The sequence below is a fragment of the Diorhabda sublineata genome, chromosome 1 (assembly GCF_026230105.1).
Source record: "Diorhabda sublineata isolate icDioSubl1.1 chromosome 1, icDioSubl1.1, whole genome shotgun sequence".
Lineage (NCBI taxonomy): Eukaryota > Metazoa > Arthropoda > Insecta > Coleoptera > Chrysomelidae > Diorhabda > Diorhabda sublineata.
The window spans coordinates 26,288,261-26,315,109 of NC_079474.1; the positions used below are offsets into that span (position 1 = coordinate 26,288,261).

General features: G+C 31.6%; 1 protein-coding gene and 1 long non-coding RNA gene across 5 annotated transcripts in view; one reads left to right on the plus strand and one right to left on the minus strand.

Annotated features, from left to right (window-relative positions):
• Positions 1–26,849, plus strand: part of LOC130448965 (CUGBP Elav-like family member 4) — a 1,535,225-nt gene that overhangs the window by 1,133,298 nt on the left and 375,078 nt on the right. The gene's annotated exons all lie outside the window — the stretch shown is intronic.
• LOC130449282 (uncharacterized) overlaps positions 1–26,849 on the minus strand; it is a 342,002-nt gene that overhangs the window by 300,572 nt on the left and 14,581 nt on the right. Inside the window, exon 2 of the long non-coding RNA XR_008910431.1 lies at positions 20,017–20,076. This is a non-coding gene — a long non-coding RNA (uncharacterized LOC130449282). The remainder of the gene's footprint in view (positions 1–20,016; positions 20,077–26,849) is intronic.

Here is a 26,849-nt window from a genome sequence, read left to right on the forward strand (position 1 = left end):
TATGGATCACATCCAGTAATAGAACAATGTGTGTCTGTTCAGTTGATATGAATATATTCTGCAAATAATTAATTTAATCAATATATTTGTGAAAAATGATATATCTAGATGTTATAAATGTTTTTTCTGTTGAATTAAATATTTCGTATTTTGTTTGATTCAAGTTGAATACGTGGCTTCCACTTTGAGTTCACTCAAATTCATTAAATAAATAACAAGCTCACAAAGACCTGAATATTATTGAAAACTTTTCATATTTGAACTCACCTCTCGTAGTCTCTGGAAACAATTGTTCTTATAAGAAATTTTTTTTCAATAGGTTGAAATGTGAGGTTTTTGAGATACAATAGAATTTGAATATCTACCCACCCTCTTGAAATTCAAAATATGGGATTTTATAAAATGAAAATGCACGTTCAGTTTCGCAGCTGCTCCTAAAAGAACATTTATGACTTATACAAAATATCAATAATGCAGGAAAATCAATGCAAATGAGGGACTTGCTAAGGAAAACTGATTTGTAAATTTTTGATTTCAGATCTTTTTGAATATTTTATGATTTTAACATAAACTTTCATATAAAATCTGATTGAATACATCAATTATGTGATTAGATCTTCTAGCCATAAATTTCTACATTGTAATTAAATATTCATTAAGATATTGCCAATAATAAGTAATGAACCTTCATAACTTGGTATTCCTATGTGTATATTTTGCTATTATAATTATTTGCTAATATATATTTTGGCTCGAAATGTTACTTATGTATTTTTCCAAATTCAGAGGAGATCTTTTAGACCATTTGTTTAAATCTGAAAAAATATTATATTTCCGATTCTATAACTACACTCCAGTACTCCAATTAAATGGAATAGATATATTCACGGAATGTTTGGTTAAACAGATTCTTATCAGAATTTATGCTTTAATTTTGTCTTGAGAGATGTGCTTTCTCTTGAGAAGACGGTTAGTGTTTAGCGCGATATCAATAAATGAAAACATATCACATTTAAAGTCTATGTTTTACTAGTATTGTCTCCTCAATGAATATTTCTCGAAGATAATCCAAAAGAACTTGAGGTTTTGACAAGTTATTTCATTTCTTTGTTCTTGTAGCTGATTACCAAAATTTATTAAATAAAACGTTGTGAAGCTTTGAAGAATATTGATTTCTTCTCATATTAACTTTGAATTCATGAGATATGTTCAATATATCATAATAAAATATGTTTCCTTAACATAAAAGCAACGATAATACCGATAGCAAACATAGATTTATATGAATATATACGAGGATGTAATGATATCTAGCTAGACAAGACGACAAAATATGTGTCAGTGTAAAGTATGACGCCAAAGAAGTAAACCAGAGTTACGCAATAAATTAAAAGAAAAAAGATGTCCACAGAAATTGTGAAAATCGGAAAATTGGAGTAACGATCCATCATCAAGTACCTGTATTTAAAAGGGTTAAGAAGTAAGAAGTAAACAGATTTACGAAAATATGCTCAATATCCTTGGTGATCAATGTCCTTCGTATGTGACCGTGAAAAATTGGATTGCAAGATTCAAAAGAGGTAAATTTTCCATTGAAGATGATGACCGATCGGGAAGGCCAGTTTCTTTGTCAGTGCCCGAAAATATCGATGCAGTTCATGACATGAATTTATCAGACCGTCGTATTGGGCTAAAACGGATATCTGAATCACCGAATCATCATATAGTTCACGCCAATTTGGACATGAAAAAAATTGCAGCAAAATGGATCCCCAAATGTTTGAATGTTGACCAAAAGCGTGCAAGGGTAGAAGCATCGCATTGGATCTGTGCTCAATTTGAAAACAACGTACACTTCTTAAACCGAATTGTTACTATGGATGAGACTTGGGTACATTTCTACGATCCAGAAGCAAAGCAGCAATCGATGGTATGGCGACCTAAGAAGTTTCGTGTCCAAAAATCTGCTGGAAAAGTTCTTGCTACAGTTTTTTTGAGATTGTCATGGAGTAATCATAATTGATTTTTAAGAGAAGGGTAGAACAATAACTGAAGATTACTATTCGACATTACTGACCACTCCACGGGAAAAAATTGAAGAGAAGACAGGGAAAGCTATCCAAAGGTGTTTTGTTTTTGCGGGACAACGCCGTTGCACACAAATCTCATGTTGCCAAGCAAAAAATTCGTGATTTATGGTTTTAATTACTTTAACACTCCCCTTATTCACCAGATTTGGCTTCGTCCGACTATCATCTATTCCCCCAACTAAAAAAAAATCGTAAATTTTCTTCCAAAGAGGAGGTAATAAAATCTGTGGAGGCCTGATTTGCAGAACAAGAAGAAACATTTTTTTTAAAGGTCTAGAGACGTTTCAGGTTCTCTGTAATAGATATATCCAATTAAGAGGAAAATATGTTGAGTAATAAAATATTTTGACATTGAAATTTTGTCTGATAACCGTAGACAGCACCTTTCGCTTGAGAAAGAGGAGAAGGCAACAGCAATAAAAGAAAGTCGAGAAGTTAAACCACTATCTTGATCTAAGCGAGAAGGAACCAACAACATTCTCTAAGAGCCAGTTGCCTATTCACCATGAAGTTTACAGACAATATCCAGACCAGAGTGAACTATCAAAAGCTCGTTAGAAGGCTTCTGCGCAAACCCGTCTGAACGTATATGGGAAAACCAGGTGAGTCTAGAGAGTTACTGAATTGTAAGAGTAGGCTTTCTAAGAAGCTTCAACACTAAATACTCAGGCTACTTATCCCACGATGGCACCTGGAGCCTTGGAGTATATTAATTCTTTACTGACGATAAAAAATTGTTGCACGAGGTAACCCCATAACTGAACTTTGGCATCAAACCGGCAAGTAAAGACGGAAGAACGTTATACTATAAGATTTTGAAGACTATTTGCTCTGACTAATTTGTGAGAAGAGGATGTAAATTTGGAAACTTCAACAGGCACGATGGAAAAATGGAAAGCTAACCAATTCATTATGTCAAATAAAGTTGCTGTGGTTGCTACTAGTCGCGGCATTTGATTCACTACAACTTTTCTGTTTTCTTCCGTTTGTCGACACAACGATGTGAAGGTTTTAAAAATGGACGATTTTGGGATAAAAAGACAGGAAGTTTATTTACCAATGTTTGAAAGAGTGAAGTATAATAAAACAATATTTCATAAGCAACAAAACAAAATTCAAAAAATTTTTAGGGATTTCACGTTATCAATTTGATCGCATTCGAGATAATTTAACACTTCCGTTTCTCTAGTAACATATTAATTCATCTAAAGTGCAGTCAATCGTTGGCTAGAGAAAAAAAAACTCGTAGCAGCAATTAGGAAATCCTAAGAAAACAGTAGCCCTATTTAGAAAATACTACTTATGTCTTTCCGCTACCGTGTCGTAATAGTCGATGATTTGCATGTGGAGTGAAGGAAAATGCGGCTTAACGTGTTTAACTGAAGTTTCACACCACCGGCCGCTCGGATTTCTGGTAAAAATTTTAAAACGTTACGTTAAATCGCTCGTATGCACTAGGTATCTATTCTCAGAAATGTGAGTAATAGGATTGCGACATTATTAATATCTTGATTAGAAAATCGAACACTTTGTAATGTATTATTTCAATAATAATCAATTGCTTTTATTCCATTGAATACTTAAATGAAGTTTCGTTAATCAGTTCGTTATGAACATTTTATGATTACACAAACCGTTTTTGCTCCAAGTATCCCATTCAGCAAAGCTGCTAATTGTACTAACAATTTTCATTAATATTCTAGAAATTTTATTTCTACAAAATTCTACAAGATATACTTCTGTATTCCATTCAGAATCAATGATAACGTTGAACTTCTGACTGTAATATCAAAAATAACCTCTAAGTAGTTCCCCATATTTCTCCATATGTTTATAAAATTTTCTTTGTTTCAGGTGAGTTGTAAATACTAATATCTGGAAATATAAGAAGAGTAATTTATATGGAATTGACTCGTGCATATTGATGCACAGTGTTTTAAAGTTAGTCTCAATTTCCTGATATCAATCTCAAACACACAGTATTTACCTTTAAGCAAATTTCTCATTATTGAGAAGAGCCAGAAGTTGCTCGTCCTAAATCTGCTGACTAAGATGGAAGTGGATAGACAGGAAAGCTTTGAAAATCATTTACAATAAGTTTAAAGAATGTATTTATTCACTGCCAAATACCCAGGCTAGAAGAAAATATGAAATAGTTCGCTCTGGATTTTGCTAGTTATACTAACAATATTAATAACATTAATTTTTGATAAAGGTGAACTATAGTAACTGTAATATCAATAATCACCACGCCTACGTAAAAATAAAAAATTTCATTAGATCCCAAAGATTAAGAAGAGGATGGAAACTTCATATAATCCGCATTAAAGATTAATATAGTGAAATAATCCAATCAAATTATTGCACGTAAACACTAAATCAATATCTCCCGTCGTAAATTAATTTTATGTTGAAAGAAAAATATTTTTTCATATTTGCGCCTCTTAAATCCAAACCTGTGAATAAAAATTTCCAAAAACTTTTAAGAGCTAGGTCCGTCATATAAAGCAGCCTCAGTTCAGTTACGCACGTAACCATCCCTTTTAATTGCGTTTCTTCGCACTCGGGGCGAAGAACTTCATAATGAGGTGTAACGTGATTAGCAGTGACGTCACTCGAAACAATTGCTAGTAGAGAAGAGAAAGAGGTTCCCTCCGTAACGCCGTAGTTAGCTGTGGCTCTATCCGGAGGAAACTTTTCAATCGGAACTAAATTATAATGAAGTAACTTCAAAGTCCTTCAAGAAGAAGGCATGCAGAAACACAGAAGCTAGTTAATGAAATATTAAATCCAGTGACGATGCAACCCATTTTTTCTAAGGATCACAATAAATTTTGTATATGAATTTATATTGATTCACTGTTTTACCGTTAAGGCTAATCAATCTTTTAAATACACTCAGAAAGTTGTTGTTATTATTAATGCTTGAAAAGTAAGTCTCAATATTTATATTTTTTATTCGTTCATTTCAGAACAAAACCTAAAAGATTCTTGTAGTGTTAACAAACATCAACGCTTATTTATTACCATTCAATTTTGCTTATTTTCGTGGGCAGCCTGAAGACGTTTTGCTCTGCTCTAAATCTGTGAAGTTGTTTCTGTGTATAAAGCATAGTTTTGAGAATAATACAATTCGATATTTTGAGAAATAAGAGGTAGAGAAAACAATGAAGAACTATTTGGTTTTAGTTATTGAGATTCTAAAGTATCAAACTCTTGAGAGCTTTCCAAAAATTATGTGTGAGCAGTTCATTTGAGCTCTACCTATCTTTGTACATACGATACCAACCAAGTTTGTCACTAACATTCTACAACATTCTACAAAACAATGAAATAATTAGCACTGGGATAATCCAAACCAGAAGAACGAGCTAATGATTCAAATTTGTTGTTAATTTTTTGTTATTATATGAAGAAAGTATAGAAACTCTATAAATATGCCTTCATAGCAATCTAACATATATTTATTTAAAAGTTGGAACCATCTGTAGATGACGCTGCTTAGTAATTTTGAAACAGAATTCGAAAAATTTGCTACCTACAAATTTCAAACCCTTATGAATGCAATAAATAAGCGGGTATATGATGAATTCATCATTACAAGCTTATAAAATGTATCAACTTGGGAACTCGAAGGTAAAAGTTTTTTGAGATATTAGCAGCGTCGTCTCTTTTACCAGGAATTCTTGGTTTGAGGGAAATAATGTTTGAAGACCATAAAATAACATCTTCTGTCTGTGGTCCTCTACTGGATGTGTCGTTTCTGGACACGCTGCTATCAATAATAATTTTTTGAAGTTTTATCTTTAACAACATATGACAATATGATTTATTTTAAAATGAATTTTATTCTCCAATTATTATACAAATGAAAAATAACCGCTTTTTGACAAACAGCTGTATAAACTCACATCTTTTAGACATAGAGACCCAAATCTAAGATGTTGAAGCCAAAGAAAGATAAAACATGGAACCTGTGAATAATCTTCTGTTCAATTAAATGATTTTCGAACATATGTTTTTCCAGAAATTTATTATTGAAAATGTTATGTTTTCCGTTTCCTGCAAGATCTCTATCTCTATGTTTTAATCTTAATTTCCATCTCTTGCGTGCTAAACCCTATGTACGGTTTTATTCAAATTTATATGCATAATTCTATATAAAAGTACGAAAATACTGTTGATCGGTTATTGAGGGAAAAAATTAAAGGGTAATATGTGGTTTGAATCATTCTCCATCAAAGTACTACGAAATATTCATTACAGAATTCATTTAATCTATTCAGACGTGGCTTTTCCAATGTCATTGATGATCTCAGAATGTGTGTCTCGTAGGATTAATTTTACTTTTGGAGATAAATATAAACAGCATTGTGCATAATCCTCCGTAATCGAAGAAAGTACCGACCATGATAGGCCTTTTTAGATGAGTTACTGACTTACCATTAAAGAACATCTTTAGTTTAAATCGTACTAATTAAATTTGGGTCAGTAGGAGCACTATCGTCAGTATCCCATGCTGATTGGAATACTTTTTTTGTTCTTTAATAAGAAATCTTCATTTGTTTGTTATATTTGGAAATCATTTATTAAAACTAAGTTTCTAACTGGTAGAGTCAATCGCTTATTGGAATAAACAAGTTTCTACACTATTATTACATTTTCATTAGATTTTGAGACACGTTCCGATTTTTCCTTGTAAGCTACTGATAAATAAAGAAAAACTCAATATTAGAACTTTTAGAATGGTCTCTAAACTTTAGTGGAACGATTTTTTGTGCTTAATCGCATAAAATTGTTGCATTTCAATTTCAACTTCTCCTTTCGATTCTGGTTCTCTACCACTTAAGAATTCTACCTTAAACCTAAATAAATACTAATCTGTCAACTAAATTATCGATGTGGTAGGAATTCAAAACTACGAAAGTCTTCGATCTTATTCCGCATAACCTCCGTATTATGTGGTTTAACATTGTCATGTTGTGAAAAAACTGGCTGTCGATTAACTAAACCTGAATACTTCTCTGATAAAACCTAATATATTCGCTTCAACTGTCCATTATATACCTCAAGATAGATCGACCACCTGCAATGAATTCGAAGTACACTAAATCTTCATAATTCCAACAGACACACAACAAGAATTGTCGCTCGAATCGATCTCCCTTTGCGAGTTCTGATAATTATCCTTTGTCTAATCATCGATTCTCCGTGTTTAGGTTCTTTAATTAAATCGATTGTTCATTGTTAATAACAAGAGCTTTATTCTCGGTAGATATCCTGAATATTCTCTGTCATCTGTCAGACATTGGTAAGAATTTTTAGTATGGCACATGTGCATTCATCCTTTTTTTTTGGTATTTACCACGAAATAACCTCTAACCTATGTGGTTTTTTACGTAATATATTTGAAAAACATGGTAGTTTTTTGGATTCCAATTATAATTTCAGATGTTCATAAAACATTCGTGGAGGAATGTTTGTTCAGAATATATACTGAACAAAGCATGCACATTTGACACGTATAGAAGATATTCAGAAAACGTTCGGAATGTGTCCAAATTATCTACCGCGAACGAAGCTAAACCGATCATCTTTCGGCGGGACAATAAGCTGTATGCACACCTCTTGAATGATTTCAAATGGTGATGTATGGTATTTGTAGAAGGTTCAAGGTAATCCGATGAATGACGAGTGCTGGTACTTCATTGGTTCTCTACTGCATCCCTTATAACCCCAATATCCCAGACAGGTAGACGACCTAATTGCGAATCAACTTCAAGTGTCAAATCTTCATTATTTAAAAAATCAAAGCAACGCTATACCGTTCGCTCATTAATTGTGTCGTCTCATCCTATTCCACTTATTTTCCTTGCTGCAGAACATTTCCTGAGCTTGGAACTTGTAACAAAATTTAATGTTAATGCGTTGTTTAGGATCTATCTTTCATTACATGATAAAACGACTATGGTAGCAAAATAACAAACTATATTCTTATTGTAAGACATAAGAGAGTTTTAAACATAATAAATTGAATAGATTCAAAATGAGTAATTGCTTTTTTGAAAATTCATTAGGAGTTGTTGTTTACATAGCAGAATGAGAAGCAGACTGAAAAGAACTATTTTCAGGATTCACTTTATATTGGAAAACTAGATCAAGACGATTTTAGACACCTCATCTGGTGTAATTACATTTTATTAAAGTCAGATCTCCTCGCGTTCAAAGTATTTGGAGTTGATATATCTTATTCTATTTAATACCATATTAAACTATGTGAGTGATAAGTGGTAATCTGAAACTAATTATTTTTATGAATTGAGGTCACAAATTGTTCACCAAACAACATTTTTTCTTGGAAATCTATTTCGAAATATATATAAATTCGTTTTATGATTAGTTGAGCTGCTAAATAACCTTTAGCTTATCATGAATATAGTAATTAAAATATATAAAAAGTTTCTGTGCATGTTTACGAAACTATTTTTGTACGGCAAGTTTTACATTTTCAAAATCTCAAATATGCATGTAAACTGCTTCGCCACTGAATATAACAGATAATATAACAATCGATAATCATGAAGGATGAGAAGAGAAGCGAAAGCGCTTCTGTGCATGTAAGAAGCCTGATCATGCATATATTCGAGTGGGTAATTTCAGATAATTTTCCAAGAAATAGTTTTGAAAACAAGTACACTCAAACTTTTCAAATTAAAATGATAAACTTCCTCATGTATTCGTATATCTTGATAAACTATTTCGCTGCTAATATACTAAGTGATAAGAAAAGTTTATTCACCGAAAAGTAAGTAAGGGGAACTGAAGGAATATATTTGATGAATTCTGAAATAGTTGTCATTCCATCTGCAAGTTAAATGTAGTTCACTTCAGTGATTGATCCCCTCGATGGAGTTAGATCAGGTTTTTAGCTTCATAAGTTTATTTTTCATTTACTTTTTTCTTTCTCGAACATTTTGTTCGATATTTTCTCAATGATTCGATCAATTAGTGAATGTACACCAGCAACAACAAATATTGAAAAATTGAAAGTACTACTAGAAATACTAAAATTAGACTAAGCCAAATCAAATAACATTATGTCATACCCTTTTCATTATCTACATTTTTTATTTCCGAGAATAGAGAAATATAGATAGAAAAACAAATTAATGCTGAAACACCCTATTTATTCATTATGTATGTCGCTAAAAAACAATTTGGTATTCAATTGCTTTTGTAATTCTTAAAAAATAACACTTATCGACAGATATCGCATAACCCTTTGTATTGGATATACACAAATTAAACTTACTATTTTATTTCTCATATCTAGTTGTTCTTTGTATGGCTTAATCCATACTTCAGAAGCCAACGTGAATATACTAGCTATAACCAAGATAGCAAGTGTATATATTAATATGTATCCAGGATACTGGATACATATTAATTTGCGGCTGTCCACACCATCATCAGCACTTGGTGAAGACGGTGTCCTATTATTTATATATGACTGAAAAGTGCAGTAATGGGTCCAGTTGCCGATTTAAACATCCAGGCTCGACTATCCATGAGTTTCAGGAGAAACTTCCATCTAAGGAGATGATAATGTTACGAACATGTTCGCGAAATTTATCCTTAGGCCAGTCCTGTCCAGCTACAATGAAATTTTAGGAGTCGGCAAATTTGTGCTGCGATTTTCATTTTATTTTTATAAATGGCGGACTCGTCTTTGATGTTTCCTTTTAGAACTTTTTATTATAGTAGGCAGTTTATTTACAGTATTTCTTTTAAATAATTTCTAGTAAAGTCTATTTATCTATTTGTTGGGTTTTTTTTGTTCTGGAAGTTTGTAGAATTCTATTTAGGAAATAAGAGGAGTTATGTTGAGTGCCGTTAGCTTAGTTCTGAATAAATAGTCGTGGTGAAAAAACGGAGTAGTAAAAGTGATAGCAGAAATAATTTAAGTGATATTTATGAGTAAATTATTACAAGTTAAGTGTATTGTATAGTATTTAAATAAATTAAGAACGTTCGAGACAGTGTTATTAATTCACCCCACGAATAGAAAGAGTGTAAATAAATACGAAAGAGGTTGAAATTCATTTATGTACGATAACGTATATTTCCTGTTGAAGCCTAGTATATTTGCAATATTATAATCTCAAAGAATGCTCGAGTTGTACTTTGTTGTAAATTTCATAACATATTGAATGGATATGATCATGAAATTGCCAAATACTTTATATTATGAATCTCATCGGATGCATATTTTCCTCTTACAGAATGTCGATCGTCTCAAACACTCGTAACATATATTGCTTCGATAGTTTTTAAAAGTTTGGACAATTTTCGTTGAATAATTAATATGAGATACTTAGTGTGAAAACCGGTTAAACTTTCCACTTTGTATGCTCTAAGGTTCCATCAGAAAGAATATTTAGAAGCTTTTTTTGGTCCTTCGGAAACTTTTAAAGTGATTGCAAAAGAACGTTATCTTCAGTGTTCATACAATACTGATCTAAATATTAATCGGGCGTTCTCGTAAATTTCATGACATAATGGAATTTTCTCTCAATTATGTGAAAAAGATTTCGAAACCTCTGAATAGTCACTAGAAATTCATAGAGAACGCAGTCTTTTTGCAATTTTCGAAGTAGTTCAATTCATGTTAATTTCAAAGGAATGCCGTAAATAAGTATAAATAAGAATATGCACTGACTAAGGCCGACCGTCCACGATGCAACTGTTTTGAAACAAAGGTTCCAAACCAGTTGATCTTGCCACGGTTTGGCAACCAAGACAACGTATAATAGCGGGGAGCCGCACTCGAGGTGACTCGAATGAAACTAGTTTACAATCAGTTGTACCTGACCATGATTCCTCGGTTGTTATTTCATTTGATTATCACATGTTTATTTTGCGGGAGAAAATGAAGAACACCTTTTTATCGACATTCGATAAAAAGCTACAAACGTTCTATCTGTGTGAAACAGTTCTTGTGCTGCTACGAGCAGTTTAGAGTACACATTTTGACTTAGGTGTGGATGGATCCAAGATTCCCTCTGTATCATGAGTCTGCAGTATTGATAATAATCAATGACGTCTTCTTCACCTGAGTCTAGATACATTGAAAAGTTACGTTTCATTACTGCACCAACTGATTTAATATTGGTTACGAGTCGTATCCGTGTGCGCCCAAAAGTTTTATTTTGATTGCAAAACTGTGGCAAGATCAACTCTTTTCCAAAGCTAACTGATTCATCATCGCACAGCCAAAACTGAAACTGAAAATTATGAAACGACTTTGTAATAAAGACATAAAGTCCTGGTGATCGACCGATTGTGGTCAGTTCGTTTTACGAGTGCGGGACGTGCCAAAAAATTTGGTTCAAAGTGGTTACATGAAATATTTTATTTGAAACAACTATACTCGTCCGATGTATTATGTGATTTTAAAACTATATAGATGGTGTTTCATAAATGATGTTGGATAAAAAAGTTCACATTATTTGCTGAATAATCGTACAAAAAGAAATTGTAGTACATATAGTATTCAATGATTTTAATCTAACGTTCATCAAGAATCACTCTTTCGGCTGTTGTATTGCATTTCCAACATTTCCTTTGAATTCCAATTTCATAAATTTCACTATGGATCTGAATAAATAGTGATATGGTGCACGGTTCGGAATAAATGCTAGATATGGTAGGAGTTCAGAACCTCCAAAATTTTCGAGTCTAATTGAACTACATTACTACTCTTTGCCAGAATTCCTAGTCTCGACATAGGTCACCTACAGTTCAATACTTTTGAGATTTATTAAGGACGTTAGGCTATGCTTAAGATACAATACAAATAAATCTGATAAACCCATTTATATTTTTTCATCAGCCAAGGTTTTAAACTGGACTATTGATAGCTAAGATTCGTTCTAGATTTACGCACACAATTTAATCCAGTTCAGTGAAGAAAATAATAGAGAAGATACATATATATTTTACTTGTAAATTTACAGTAAGACACTTGATGTATGTACTCTGAGCCGTGTACCAAGACAATATCAGACGTCCTTCTAACGCTAGTATAAATTATCATGCGAGTGTTTGAGAGGATATTTTGTAATTTGCCTGCAGATAGTTTCATTCAGTTGTTATTTTGTCAAATATCGTAATTTATGAGCAAATGTTTATAGCAGATGCTCTAGTTATTAGCTTTCTTTAGATTGCGGTAGATTGGTTTAAAGCGTAATTGTTTAGAAAAATTCTGTTCTGAACAGCATAAATATCTGTAGCTGTTCAAAATAGTATGCAATATCACTCAATAGATGAGCTGAACATAGCTTATACATGACACAAAACATTTAAACATTTTGTCAACCAATATCTTGGTATAACTGTAGTATGTAGTTTCAAATATAATTCATATCTCCAATGTATAAGCTACAAAATCACATAATAAATTAGATGAACATAGTTTATACTTCAGTCAACATATTTCATAGAAAAACTTTGAACTCAATTTTCTGAGACATCCCATAATCGTACAAATGAGTGACCTCAAGTAAAGGTACTTGTTTTCAAGTACGGAATAACAAACTATGATTTCAGAGAAATCAGTCCTCAAGGATTCCAAATATTCAGTGACATGTCCTTTGAAGAATATGCTGCTTTTACAACTTCCACTAAGAAAGGATTTTTGAATGTTCTTTCCCAAACGAAGTTGAAAGAGGAAAAATTATATAAAAGTCCTTAAATTGGAGGCTACGATTTTCAAATTTCCCAGGATGCAGAATAATAAAAATAAATTTACAAATCTAGGGTACTAAAATGTCCATCAATATCGCAATTCATTAGTACATTTCTGAGACAGTTATCAATCCATAATTTCTATCCATCTTTGAGATGATCAAATTTATTTTAGTTCGTAGTATACGATGGTCGCCACTTAAGTTTTGATATAGTGCATTACTGAAGTGATTATGTCAAATCTGAAATTCCATTGTAAAGTTTGACAATTTTTAATGTTGAACGTCTTGTCATTTGAGTGTACGTGTACTGAACTAACAGCGGTCAGCCGATATACTTGCTTCGACTTTTGTTGATGGAACACCTAAGCCGCCATGTTCAACTGGTTTCAATCCTGGGCGCACTTCGCTACGAGATGAAATTCGTGAAGGTCGTTCAAAATCGGTTTTTGTGCCAGAAAACATCGATAATGTGCGTAAACTGATATTGCAAGAACATTATCTTACATTCCGTGAGATGGAGGTATATTTTGGCATTAGTTCCTCTTCGTATACATTCAATATTACATTAAAATTCGGCTGTGAAAAATATTTGTTCCCATAATTGGAGTATCGTTCAAAAAAAGGAATGCTGAAAAAATCCAGTGGTGGTGCTTCAAAATTCGTCGAAAATAACGTAACAGGAAACGAATTATGGATCTATGTATATGAACCCGAAACTAGACAATAATCGACTGTATGGGCCGCCACCATTACATTAGAACAACTTAGAACGATCAATTCTGAATAGTACGCTAGCATTTGTTTGCGTTCGAAAACCTCTCATACATAAGTTTAAACAAAAACATCATAACATCGAATTGATGAGTCATCAGCCGTACAGTCCTTGATTGGCAACCATTGATTTCTTTTTATTCCGATAGATTAAAAATAAATTTCGATATAGATGTTTTTCTACACCTGAAGAAGCAGTTGATGCGTTCAAATTACATGTTTTGGAGGTACTTCAATTGGAATGGAAAAAATGTTTCAAAAATTGGTTCACCCGCATGAGAAAGTGTATTGATCTTGATGCAGAATATTTTGAAAAACATGAATATGCGAAGCTCTAACACTGTCATCCACTGTAAAGTCCCTGTTTGATTTCTTCTTATTCCAACGAATCGGAAATAAATTGCGAGAATATTTTGAGAAACCATGAAGCTATATACAATAATTATACATATTTGTTTCTATTTGACTATCTCAAAAGTTATGTAGTAACCCGAGCACTTCTCATTACAGTTACAATATGTAATCGATCACCTTCATTTTGTATAATTTCTTCAATACTAATTCTCAAATCCACTTTTTATTCCATGGTAAGGATGTATCTCCATAAATAATATCAAGGAAAAACTAAAATGTTTAAAATAGGTCTATAATCACATATTATAAAAGTCGAACGATATGATTTCAGCGTGAATATAACGATATAAATAAGAGAAGTAGTCACATTCGTTCAAATAAATTAAACAGACACTTCAGTAAACGACTTCTATGTACTCTGTACTCTGTACTCCATCTGTAATATAAATACAACCATGAACAATAACTAACTTAACCCACAAAGGGGGCGAAATGAATATATTCTTTACTGCCATTGTTGAATTCTGCTATTATAAATTCATTTTATTATTATGCAAACTCATTACGATTATGTCACGTGTTTTCACAGCGATTCAACTTATACGCAGAATGTGTGTTCTTAATACTGCAGTTTATTTTATAAGATTGAAAAGACAAATCACATTTTACGTCAAGTGTATACGCATCACGACATAAATTACGTGTTTTCGCGATGGAAAACTTTTTTTAAAAACAAATAATAACTTTATTAACACATAAATACAATAAAATATTTACTGAACAGAAGTTATCTTCGAACAAAATCTTAATGAAAATCACAATCAAAATCTCCATTCATATCTAAAATACAAGTATATATAATAAAATGAATGCCGATTTTACAAATGTTTATTTTATACCAGATTAACAAATTCCAGGTCCGTAAGTTACAGGATTTATTTTTAAATTACACATTTTTTCTATGTGAAATCATTATAGTTATCAGTTAACACCAGATCTATCAAGACCTTCAAATTTAACATATATACTCGTATTGAGTATTTTCTATAAGTATTTGTTGAATATATTAGAATTTCTCACACTAGTAAACAGAATCTACAAATGATTAATATACCATTTAATAAGGAATGAAGCTTAAACAGATTCATATGGAAATATCTTGTTGGATTATTCAGATGTTATCTCATTTAGAAACCAAATCACTGCGCCGATTTGGATTGGTAAGTTAGCTCATATATTAACCAAAGCTATCTATAGTTATCTCAACACATAGAAGCTTCAAAATTGCATCTGGAGCAATCAAAATCTAAGGAAGTATATATTTTTATAACTTCTCGCTAAATGTGAGTATTGTTCACTCTCATTCGGAGTTTAATTAATTTTAGAGATAATAATATCGTCAGTAGATACAAAATCTTGTTGATATTACTAATTTGACGATAATTGTAAATTTTTTTTAACAAAAAATATCCTCTTAGAATGTTCTTCATCTCATAAATTATATTCTATAGAACTGATTAACAAAAGTGTGCAACCAAGTCAATGTTCCAGACGGAACTTTTTAATTGCCATTTTACTAAATTTTGTTTTTGAAATGTCATTTTAAATAATAAACCGAGAATATAAAGAAGAAACACTAACTTCTGGTTCGTTGAAATTAAATTTTTCCAAGCAATGGAGAAAAATGTATTCTAGTGAATGTTCTACCTCGAGTGATATTGGTATAAACTATGAGAATGAGTTGATTTTGTCTCTCATATATCCTATTTTCTAGCAACTGAAAAACTGTTCATTAAAAAAAATACGAGTGATGGATTATATTCTATAAAATAACGTACAGATGCAATATAAAAATATATTCATATCATCTCTCATTATTTTATTTAGTAATTACTATTGCTGAACATATTTACTTCTACTATTTAATCGAAGCAAATTTGAAGGCATGTTTACAAACAAACAAAAAATGATAAGGTCCAAACCCATCAGTTGATGACGCTTGATTGATGATATGATCTAAACTTCCAAATCAAAATCAATCTCAAGATCAAGTAGTCGGATGTGATATCTTTTCAATTCAACGAAAGTCATAGAAAGCATCGAAAAAGTATGTTGCTTTTTCGGTACAGACCTAGACCTAGAGACTCTTCCACAATGATAATGCAAATATATTAAGATGAATGAATAAATGAGCATAGATAGGTAACTTGTAAAGGATGTGATTGCTCACCGGTACTGTGATTGAGATTGAGGAAAAAAGTTATAGCAGGAATTTATATTATCACAAAGATATAATAAATTACAAACAACGATCTAGAAGCTTAATGAGTGATAGAAAATGGGGTTCACTATATATGCAAATTATTTGAAAACATCTGTGTAAATTTGGAAAAAAATCTAAATTGAATTAGGAGGAAAAAAACTTTGAAATAATGTGATTTCCGTGACCTTACGAAAAAAATTGTGGACAGAAGAAGTAGCTCATTTTATTAAAAAGGAGAATAGAATCCAAAGATGATCAAAACTACTGATGACAATATGATTTTTTTTCTTTGACTTTTATGATACACAGGTGGACCACAATACATTAATTCCATTATAAATTCCCATTAACATTTTTTAAAAACCTGATATTTATTTATCATCATATGAGATTATATCTTCAAGAAAATTTTGGATTGTAGTAGTGAGGAAAAGGTGCTATTTTAATCAGACAGGAATATCCCTGTAGGCAAGTAAAATATTATTTGTATCCAATAATATATTCCCTTGCTTTCATATACCTAATCTAATTACCTTGATTTTGTTACAGGTGAGTCCATTTTACAAGTCAGTTGTCTGCTACATCCACTAGATAACTAGTTGGTAAGCTCCGAGATGAACCCAAATTTTCTTTTCAAATTATTCATTAAAATAAGTTTACACTACACATATCAAAGGTTATCAGAACTCAAAACTGCGAAGCTCGAAACAATTGTGATTTTCAAAAATTAGATCCCTTTGTGGTTGTTTTCAGTTATATTAAATTGATGTTTCAGTTTTTCACTTAATATCACTCTACTTCCCCATCATCTAATAGTCTAAGAGCTAGCAACGTTTTTAGAGAGAATTTCAGGTAGGCCAGTTTTGAAATATGCTATTTCTTTTACTCTTCCGAACCCCATACAATCTATTTGTTTCAAGAAGTTCCTTTCATGTTATTTTTATTGAACTTTCGCAACATGAATATATTATTGACAAATATTTTGTTGTTGTATGTATGGGTCTTTCGTATCGAACCAAATCCAAAAAAAGTTGTTCGCAAATGGTCGCCTGTGTATTCAGAATCACTGAACATGTCGCTACCGTTCTATTAGAGCAACGTAGAATGGTCAATTCTGAATAGTACATCTGCATTTGTTTGCGAGAAGTGTGAACAAATTAGAAAACCAATCGCAAAAAAACGTATCAGTCTCCACCACGGAAATTCTAGCTCAAGTACACATCAGTTCAACCAAAAACATTTTTGAGAAGTCAAAACATTGAATTGATGGGTCATTCGCCAAACTGTCGTTGTTTGGCACTCAATGATTTCTTTTTATTCCCGCAGCTCAAAAATATATTGCGAGCTCAACGTTTTTCTACACCTATAAAGAGGTTGATGCGTTCACATCACTTGTTTTGGAGGTATCTCAATCGGAATCGAACAAATGCTTCTATAATCGATTAAAACGCATATAAAAGTGTCTTGATCTTAATGGACAATATTTTGAGAAACAATAAATATTTTTCATTTTTCTATCGCAACCATCGTATTCAGGATATTTTCTTCAAAAAATGTTTAGGTTAGGTTAGGTTGTTTAATCATGGTTGAATTCTCGCGAATAATACTCCTACATTCACGCTATTAGTGTTGACCTCACGTTTTCATACGTTTCATACGTTCTGGTTCCAAATATAACAAACAGTTGAAATATAACAGGTAATTGAATTCCTGTTATTGACATTGTATATTATGTGTGTATCAGATCATCAATTATATCATAAGTTATATGTTTAGTCAAATTAAAAAGATTCAATATCAAGTTTCAAAAGTAGGTATTTGCGCAAATAGTATCAATTTTAATATGGGCTTTATAGTGCTTATGTTGATTAATTTGTGTGGGGAAATTTTTTAAAATCGAATATGAGGAATAGATACACATTATGTAAGTTCACTAAATTTTAAAATTATTTGAGGTGTTTAAGTACAACAACAAATACAACAGTATATTTCCGATCTTTCACGTTAATACCAAGAATAAAATATTTCCAGTTGAATTGGTATTCAAAATAGAATATTTACGAGTAAATCTCCTTACGTAATAAAATGATGTGAATGCTATACTTTCACGAGTATAGGATTCTACAAACCGATTAAAGGATCAAACACGGCAGTAAAATATGTTGTTACTTCGAGTGCACTATCTTTCTCTAAACCCCAACAGTTTGTTTTAGATAAAAATGTTTGTTGGGGATCCATATTTTGTATTTCAAAACTCTGGAATACTATATATTTTAACATATAATAATATTTATTCTACTTCTTACTCGTGTTCGTTTAATGGATAAAGTTACTATTTGTTATACTATTATGCATAGCAGTTTTATTTTCGAAATATTGACTTGATGAATTTGAGAACGTTTTGTATTGGTGCTTCCTTACGTCTTTTATCAAATTGTTGATAATTCAATCAAACGATGTATGTATCTCATAATTTTGAGTTATCTAATGAATGCATTTTATATTTAAGAATAACATTTTCTATTTGTCTTGGTAGATCTGTCATTATATCGTCGTTGTTCCTGAGAAGTGATATAACTCAAAAATTGTTTCTTTCAGGAAAAGGAAACAAAGCCATAAAAATTAATAGCTAGGTTGCAAAATGTATTTTTTTTATTCAACCATAAATTATTTACGTTTAGTTTAGCCTCATTATTTCGTTACTAATTAATAGAGTATATTTTCTATTTGAGTTAAGCTATTTCACTGTAATATTTTACCGACTTACTCTTAATCTTTAATAATATCAATTTAATAATAAATTTGATGTTTTTCAATAATTACTATTAATATTAATATTATTATTAATTGGAAAATAATCATTATCTACTAATATAGATTTTGTCTTAATAATTATCAATAGATTGGGAAAAGATTGCACATAATTTGTGACAGTTTTCACTGTAAATTGTAAACTGTAAATTTATATTTTTGTCAAATAATTCATTAAAATTCATGAAATATTCCAGAAAGGAACATCGTGTTTACAATGACTAACTTTTTCACAAGTTTTGATCGACTAGAGAAGGTACAAAAAGTAATAATATTATAAATAATGAAACTGATCACATTATTTTTCGTGGGCGTGGCCCTCTCACTCGTCGATTGTAAGTAAATGTATAGGTATTAATTTGATACTAAAAACTCGAATAAAATATTTAAAAATTAAAACAATTGATGAAAAAATAATAATAATAAATATAATGAAGTCAAAAGGCAAGTTATATAATGTCTTAGAAGCTCAATTGGTATACATTGGAATAAAAAGCTATAAGCTCTACTTATGGGGAAGATCATCATAAAAAGAATGCACGTCAGCTGGGATAACAGCCTTCAACTCTTGCAAATGATTATATTGTTCGAGCCTAATGATAATTGACTCATCATTCGATGGACTAAATAAATTTAGCAATAGCACATCTTTTGTTTTATTCCACGTTTTTCCGGAAATTCCACAAATTCGTCGTCAAAGTTTAACTTGAGCTTTATAACTCCACTTGGATTGTAGAGTAGGCTTTTGATGTTGTTAACAGTTGGGTCTCCAGCTTTGATACCTGGTTTACTTGAGGTGTATTCCGGATTGCAGTTGAATCGCGAATAAATCTATGGTCTACTGCATGCACTTTATAAGGAAACTTAAAGCTAATAATATTCAGTAATAATGTGTTTTAATGTTATTGAAAAGTTAAGATAATTATGAAATTAACAGAAAATCTGAACGAAATGTAACAGAAAATGAAAAATAACTCACATGTATTGAGAAATCCTTTCTCCATAAGGAGTGCACAGGACTGAGTGACTTACGCACCTTCTGAAACATTTGAGATACGTCTATTTACTAAATCGTTTCCTTCCGGGCGGTAAAATTTTCCTAGCTATGGTTTTTATCTAGAAAGCACAATTTTTCTGCGCAGTTTGGTTACAAACATGAAGAATGTAATTTTTACGTACCAGATTTTGCTCCGATACTCATTCATTGAGGCAATTAATCTTTTTTTCATCTTTTTTAACATATCCAAATTGTAAAGCCTCCCTATCATTCGAGCTTTTAAATCATTAGTTGTACTTGAACGTTATATATATAGCTTATTTCATTTTTAGAAATGTGTGTAGTAATGTTAATTATGGTTTGTGTTTAAAAAAACTCGAAAAACGATTTGATATCATATTGACTCGCTCCGGAATAGCTTCAAATCTAGAGATGAATGAAGCAATTGGCATTACTTTCATTTTTCAACAATGTTATGACAGTGTTCGTTGCTTAGCTTCAGATATAACTTGAGAGACTTGAGAATTAGTTAATGACTAGTAACTTGTATAATTTCTTTTGAGTTACTTACAGCGATGGATATATGACTGATTGTAATGATTAGTTACTTTTACCTTCTCATTATTAATCCCAGTACTTTGCTCGTCAGACGTGACCATTTACTGAATTAGTTAGTAACTTTTGTAGAGTTTTTTAACAAATCTTTGTCTTTATCCTATACACATTTGGAAATGGAAGCAATCGATTCCTTCTCATATTCGGTGTACGTTCACTTTACATCTTCTGTAGTACTGAATATTTTACATACTTTATTCCATGTTAACAATTTAAATGGTTCTCTTCATCAGGAATATCGACTTCTTCTTTGAAAAATTATATTTTTTCGTTACAACATTAGGAGAGCTCGACAGCAAATATTTTGTAGACGTTGTTTGTGAATTTTCACCATAGATTTGCTCAATTTTGCTGAAGACTTTAGTGGTGAAAACGGCAGAAGTGAATTTTCTCTCCTCGAATTGCTCTTTTATTCGATCATATTTTCAACTAAAGCTTCAGAGGACTATACCAGACGCATTTCTACAATTTCAGCATAATCAGATGCGGTGAATATTCATTTCTGAACTTGGACCTTTTCAGACGAGAGTGATTCCAGTTTTAGAACGTTCACTGAATTTTGAGTGGGTCATTAAACCATGTTATCGCTTATCTAAACGCCGTGTCTATGATCAATTTGTTAGTTTCATTAGATACTTTTATAAGTCAAAAATTAATAGGAATAGAGATGCATACACGAATTTTGCTGTGATAGGAATGGAAATGAACTGTTGAAATTATTCAGACACGAAATCTTACGGAAAAGAACTGTGCTCGGATCGCAAACATACTTGCGTGCATAGAAATCGGCCAATTGTAAACTTTGACTTCATTCTTGAATTAATTATCAGATCAAAAGGAGAAAGATGCTGTTTGGAAATGATTGCTATAATGTGAGTATGAATTTATCAGCTTATCGTTTATATGTGTAGCAACCGGTAAAAATATGTAACGTGTTTTTGACTTGATCAGGCAGCTGTTGCTAGACAATTGGATATGACCCGACAGGGATTCGCACTTTAGCAGCTATATGAGGAGAATGGATCCTTTCATGAAAAGACAGAAGGCGATTTACATCCGCTTGTGATGACCGCTTTATTGTGTCAACAACATTAAGAAATCGTTCAAATGCAACGACAACTCCGTGAAGTGCCAGGAGTGACTATTGATCAGTTGACAGTAAAACTAAGACTGCAGAAAAATAACCTGACCCCTAAATTACCTGCGATATGTCCAAAACTTACTGTAGCTCAAGTACGCCTGCTTTCTGCATAGGATCAACTGAAATGAGGATCTGGTCTGTTCTTGGATGAGATCAAAATATGCCTCCATGGTAGTGACTGGAGGAGGAAAGTGTACCGTAGACCAAGAGAGTGATTTGCAGATTGCTGCTTTATAGAACGGAGTGTTTATGATGGTAGCTTCTGAATGATCTGAGGTGTAATTTCAATAGGAGTAGGAACCGAGGTCATTTGCTTAATTTGCTTGATGCATTAATTTCACTATATTAAAAATATGAATTCCAAATGAGTTTACATGAAAACTCACATTCAAACAGCATACGTTTTTTTGATTTGATGAATAAAAAAGGTAAAATCAGAAATTTACAGTGTACCAATTTCTATGCACGCAAGTATATAAGCGTCCGAAACACAATAATAAAAATAAGAGTCTTGGAAATTGAATAATGTTGAAAATGAAACTCATACTATTATTACGTTTAATTAGTCACCAATTACGTAATATAGTTTTTATGATTTACAGAGACTCAATTGACAATAAATGATGAAAAACTGTGGTTAGTGAAAAATATTAAATAAGTATGACAATTTGCGTATAGTCGGTAACCAAACTTTCTTGGATTATAAAATTGTAAAATCAATGTAACATATATTAGAAGTTGAAATATGAGAAAAGAGAGCGTATTAGTAGCAAAAGATTACTGATTGAAACTTTCAACAAATTATTCATTGTTAAATAAACAAGGAGTAGGATGAAAGACAATAACTGTGAAGAATGAACAAATTAACAATAAGCCATACAGCAAATAATTATGTAATAAATATTATATACTTGTAAATGTAACACATTTGTGGATTGTGAAAATAAAAAAATGGGTTTTTCCATAAATCTGGAAGCGCACTCCTTAAAATTCCTTTGAATCTATCGTTGTTTTTATTACTTAAATTTTCCTGATATTTCAAGATAATACAACATTCTGAATGCTGAAACTTCGAGGACTTAATAATGTGAAATAATTTTCAAATTAAAATTAACGATTCTATAATTGAATTTGTTTAATCTAGGTTTTGAAATATTTTGTCTCAAAACAACTTTATAAGAAAATTCTCGATGTTTTACAAGATATAATAGTCAATTATCGCTACTAAAAAATCTATAAGAAGAAACTTCATTGATATAATAAATTTTTATTTCAATTTGCCGCAAAATTGCAAAAAAAATAAACACGCTATTATCTTACAAATAAATTATATGCAGACCCAAAATTATCTCTTAATACTATCCAGTGACGTTTATATGATACTTCGGTCGTAGTTGCTGTTCACCGCGTCAGAAACTGTTTATGTTTGAACAAATCCGGAGCTGCATTTTTGATTTCCGCAATAAAATATTCATAGCGCAAACCGTGTATCAAATCCGTGTTGGCGTGAAAAACTCTCTGGACACCTGCCAATTACGCTGTTGCATGTGTAATATTTTCAGCGGTGGCGCCTCAGACAGCAGAAGCGGTGGTGGTTTTCGTTGGTTAACGGCACGACCACCAGTTGCTACCTCCGGGACGGGCATACTCGAAATTCACAAAGCCTGTTGCTTTACTGTTGGCTTGCTTGGCCTCTTGAAACTATGTTTTTTGTAGTAACTTCACGTAATGAGATTTATATCTATAAAATCGTTTGTCAATTTGATAACTGGAAATGTGGTGAATTGTATTACCAGATAAGAATGTCGATCGAACTTGTGTACTTGTGAAACGCCTCGAATCTTGTACAAGAATTGTGTTTTTGTATTTTATCTTCCCATATTCTACAAGTTGTGATCACAAAATTATTGAGTGAATTCTTTTCATTTAATACTCTCTGTTAGTTCTAATTCATTTAATATGTTTCATGTGTTTGGCGAGAAGCGACAAATTTGAACCACTTCCAACTTTACATCGTGATGCTACAGCTGCTTTTGCAAGTATACTAAATTGTTTTCAAAAAGACAAAAGAAAAATTCCAAAATGAGAAATCTATTAGAACCAAATTGATAGAAGCAAAACATAAGAAAGTCTCTTCGTTCAGCTTTATCCAAATCTACCACATACAACAAATTTTGATTATAGTGAAAAATTTACATTAACAACGTGATTTAAATTAAATCATGGTTGTTTTCCAGTGCACCTTCATTAATTGGGTATTTTACATTCAACATATTGAAGCTGCGAAAAGGTGAAACTAGTAATATTTTTCTGGAGGGCAAAGAAAATGTAGCGGCTATATCCAATTTATACATTTTTTTTATTGATCCTAACTTTATTTTTTAAATATTAGCATTCTCATGGTAAGCAAAAATTGAACTATTTTGGATACTATAATAAACTTTATTGGAGAAGCAAGAATAACTGTTCAATTCTTGCACATTAGGTATAATATAATAGAAATGTCTACGGCCAGTAGCATTAGTCTAAGGCCGTTCATACTACCACACACACACAGTTTACGAAAGGTTGCAATCATTCTACGTTGATTAGTCGTTGATTATGGAACACAAAAATAGTTTCAAGACAAACAATTACCCATGTGCAAATCATGATAGCTAAAAAATGGATCAACTACATTCTTTCACTTCAAGATAAAGCGTCCTGCCACATATCTCTTTTCATTCACGAGTTTATGACCACTAAAAGCCTTTGATGCGGTTTTTTGCTTGTTGAGTCTAAAAATTTGCTGAAAGAGAAATATTTGGATTTTATTTCTGACGTTAAAGAGGTGGGGACAAAACAGACGACAATTATTTCTGAAGAAGCCTTCCACAAATGCTTCCACTGATGGACTCAAAATTGTGCATCTATATAAAATAATTGAAATAAGAAAATTATAGTGATTGAATATTCACATCAATCTTGAGTAATAAGGAAGCCAACTCTTGAGTAATAGTAGAACCAACTTATGTGGAGAAAAAAGATGAATTTGGAAATGTTCCAAATTAAAAAAACTATGGAGTTTAGAGGATAAATATAATATTTTTTCTCTATTATACTTACTGTGTAAAATGATATTTTTAGAGAGGAGTTTTGATAATTCGTGCAGTTACTCTCACACTATATACATAATTTCCTTAAATATTCAGCTGCTGAGCTTTTAACTTTATATGCAGAGACAAGTACTAAATTTGTGAATGCAATATTTAACATGAAAAGATGTTGCCCACTAGGGAAGAACGTTATTATATATGTTCAAAAATCTATTCGGTAGATATCTCTGTGCTGTGCTTTGTCTTTAGTAAATTTTGATTTTTGCGCCTCCATTATAAACTGTGACGTTTAACATACTGTAATCCAATTCAATGCATTTGTGTCATTTTTAAAAGCTTTCAACCATTTTTACAATCTTCTGGTTGTTCAGACGTGAGAATTCCAGGTACCAATTTGATACACACTTCTTATTGTTTTTTGTTGTGATATTATCTCTATTTTTTAGTTACAAATGAAACCCGGTCGTAAATTATCTGGGACGTCTTTTTGTCTATGACGGAAATACACAAGATACTTAAAAACAGCTCTTCCAGTGAATTATAAAGTTCAGTTGCAGTTCTGGTACGTTTAACGTAGAATTCCATAACATTTTTCTGCCTACTGTCACACTCGAATATTTTTTCGATAAAACATCAAAATATCTTTGATCCAAAGAATGCATACAGCTATACTGATTTTTTTAAGCAGCGAAAGGCCCTCTATTTATAGAAGAAGGTTTCATTGCAATTTCTCACGTTCTGCGTACTCGCAAAAACCTGAAATTTCAAATCAAAAGAGTTTATTAGTATATAGAAGGAATTTTGATGTTCTAAGTGCTTTCCACCAATTTCTTAAGTAGATTTCATCAATCCTGGAGAGAGACTTATCCAATAAATTGGTTTTTTCTTTTTGAATAGATTAGATTTCATCCTGAGATATGATTTGCTTGAGGAATAATTCTAGAAACTCTAACGTAAAAATAATGTTGCCGTTCAATTACAGAAATAGCCCACATGGAAGAAATACAATCCTGCAGTTATCAGTCACGTTTTTAATAAGAATTTAAAGTGATATCCATGGAACGATCACGGAATTACGCCATTATCAATAAGTTTAATAAAAAGACTGTTGGACCCCGATTCCTTCAATTTATTTGATAACCCGTATCCATGAGAAACTTTGATTTGTTCAGATAACGAGATATTCGACATTTGTTCAAAGGAGTTTGGAATTTGTCCATCTAAACTTTATAATTTTCGGATTTGAATAATCACGTGCTTTTACAGTGGAATCATTTAGCTTACAAAATACACAAAGGAGTCAAGAGTTAGCAAACAAATACCCTTTAAACTTGAAAAATGAGAGTATAGGCTTGGAATTATGCAAATAGGTTCCTCTCTATTTAAATTTCAGTTCAATATTGACTTGTGCTTGAGAAAGTACATAAATTGAGCAGATGTATAATACTCCTTCATTTTTAATAAAGAAGATTAAATATTTATCTTCTAAAACTCAATAACTGATGAAAAGTTAATCTTTCATTATAAAAATGTAAAAAATGAATGCCTTTTCATTTTTATGGAGAAGATGAAATATTGTGTTTAGTATAACATTCATTTCATTGTAGAACAAACCTAATAATTGCTGATAAAAAAGAATAGGAAATATAATGAACTTATAATTGAGGTGAAAAACAATGATTTTTTTCAACTTACTGAATGATTTGAGATAATCGTTGAGATCCATTTGAGACACTATAACTTATTTCTGAATATTCGCAACAGTGGCGCTTGTTTAGAATGTAACATATAAGTGAGATTTATGACTCATTAATGTGATAAAAGCGGTTGGAGTAGTGGTACTACAAGATAAAAGCATCGGAACCGGTACTTTCAAAATTAAAATAGAATAAGCAATTAAACTAAAAGGAAATAAATTACGACGCTCTAAATTCACTGTATGTAGAAGATACTAATTGATGCCC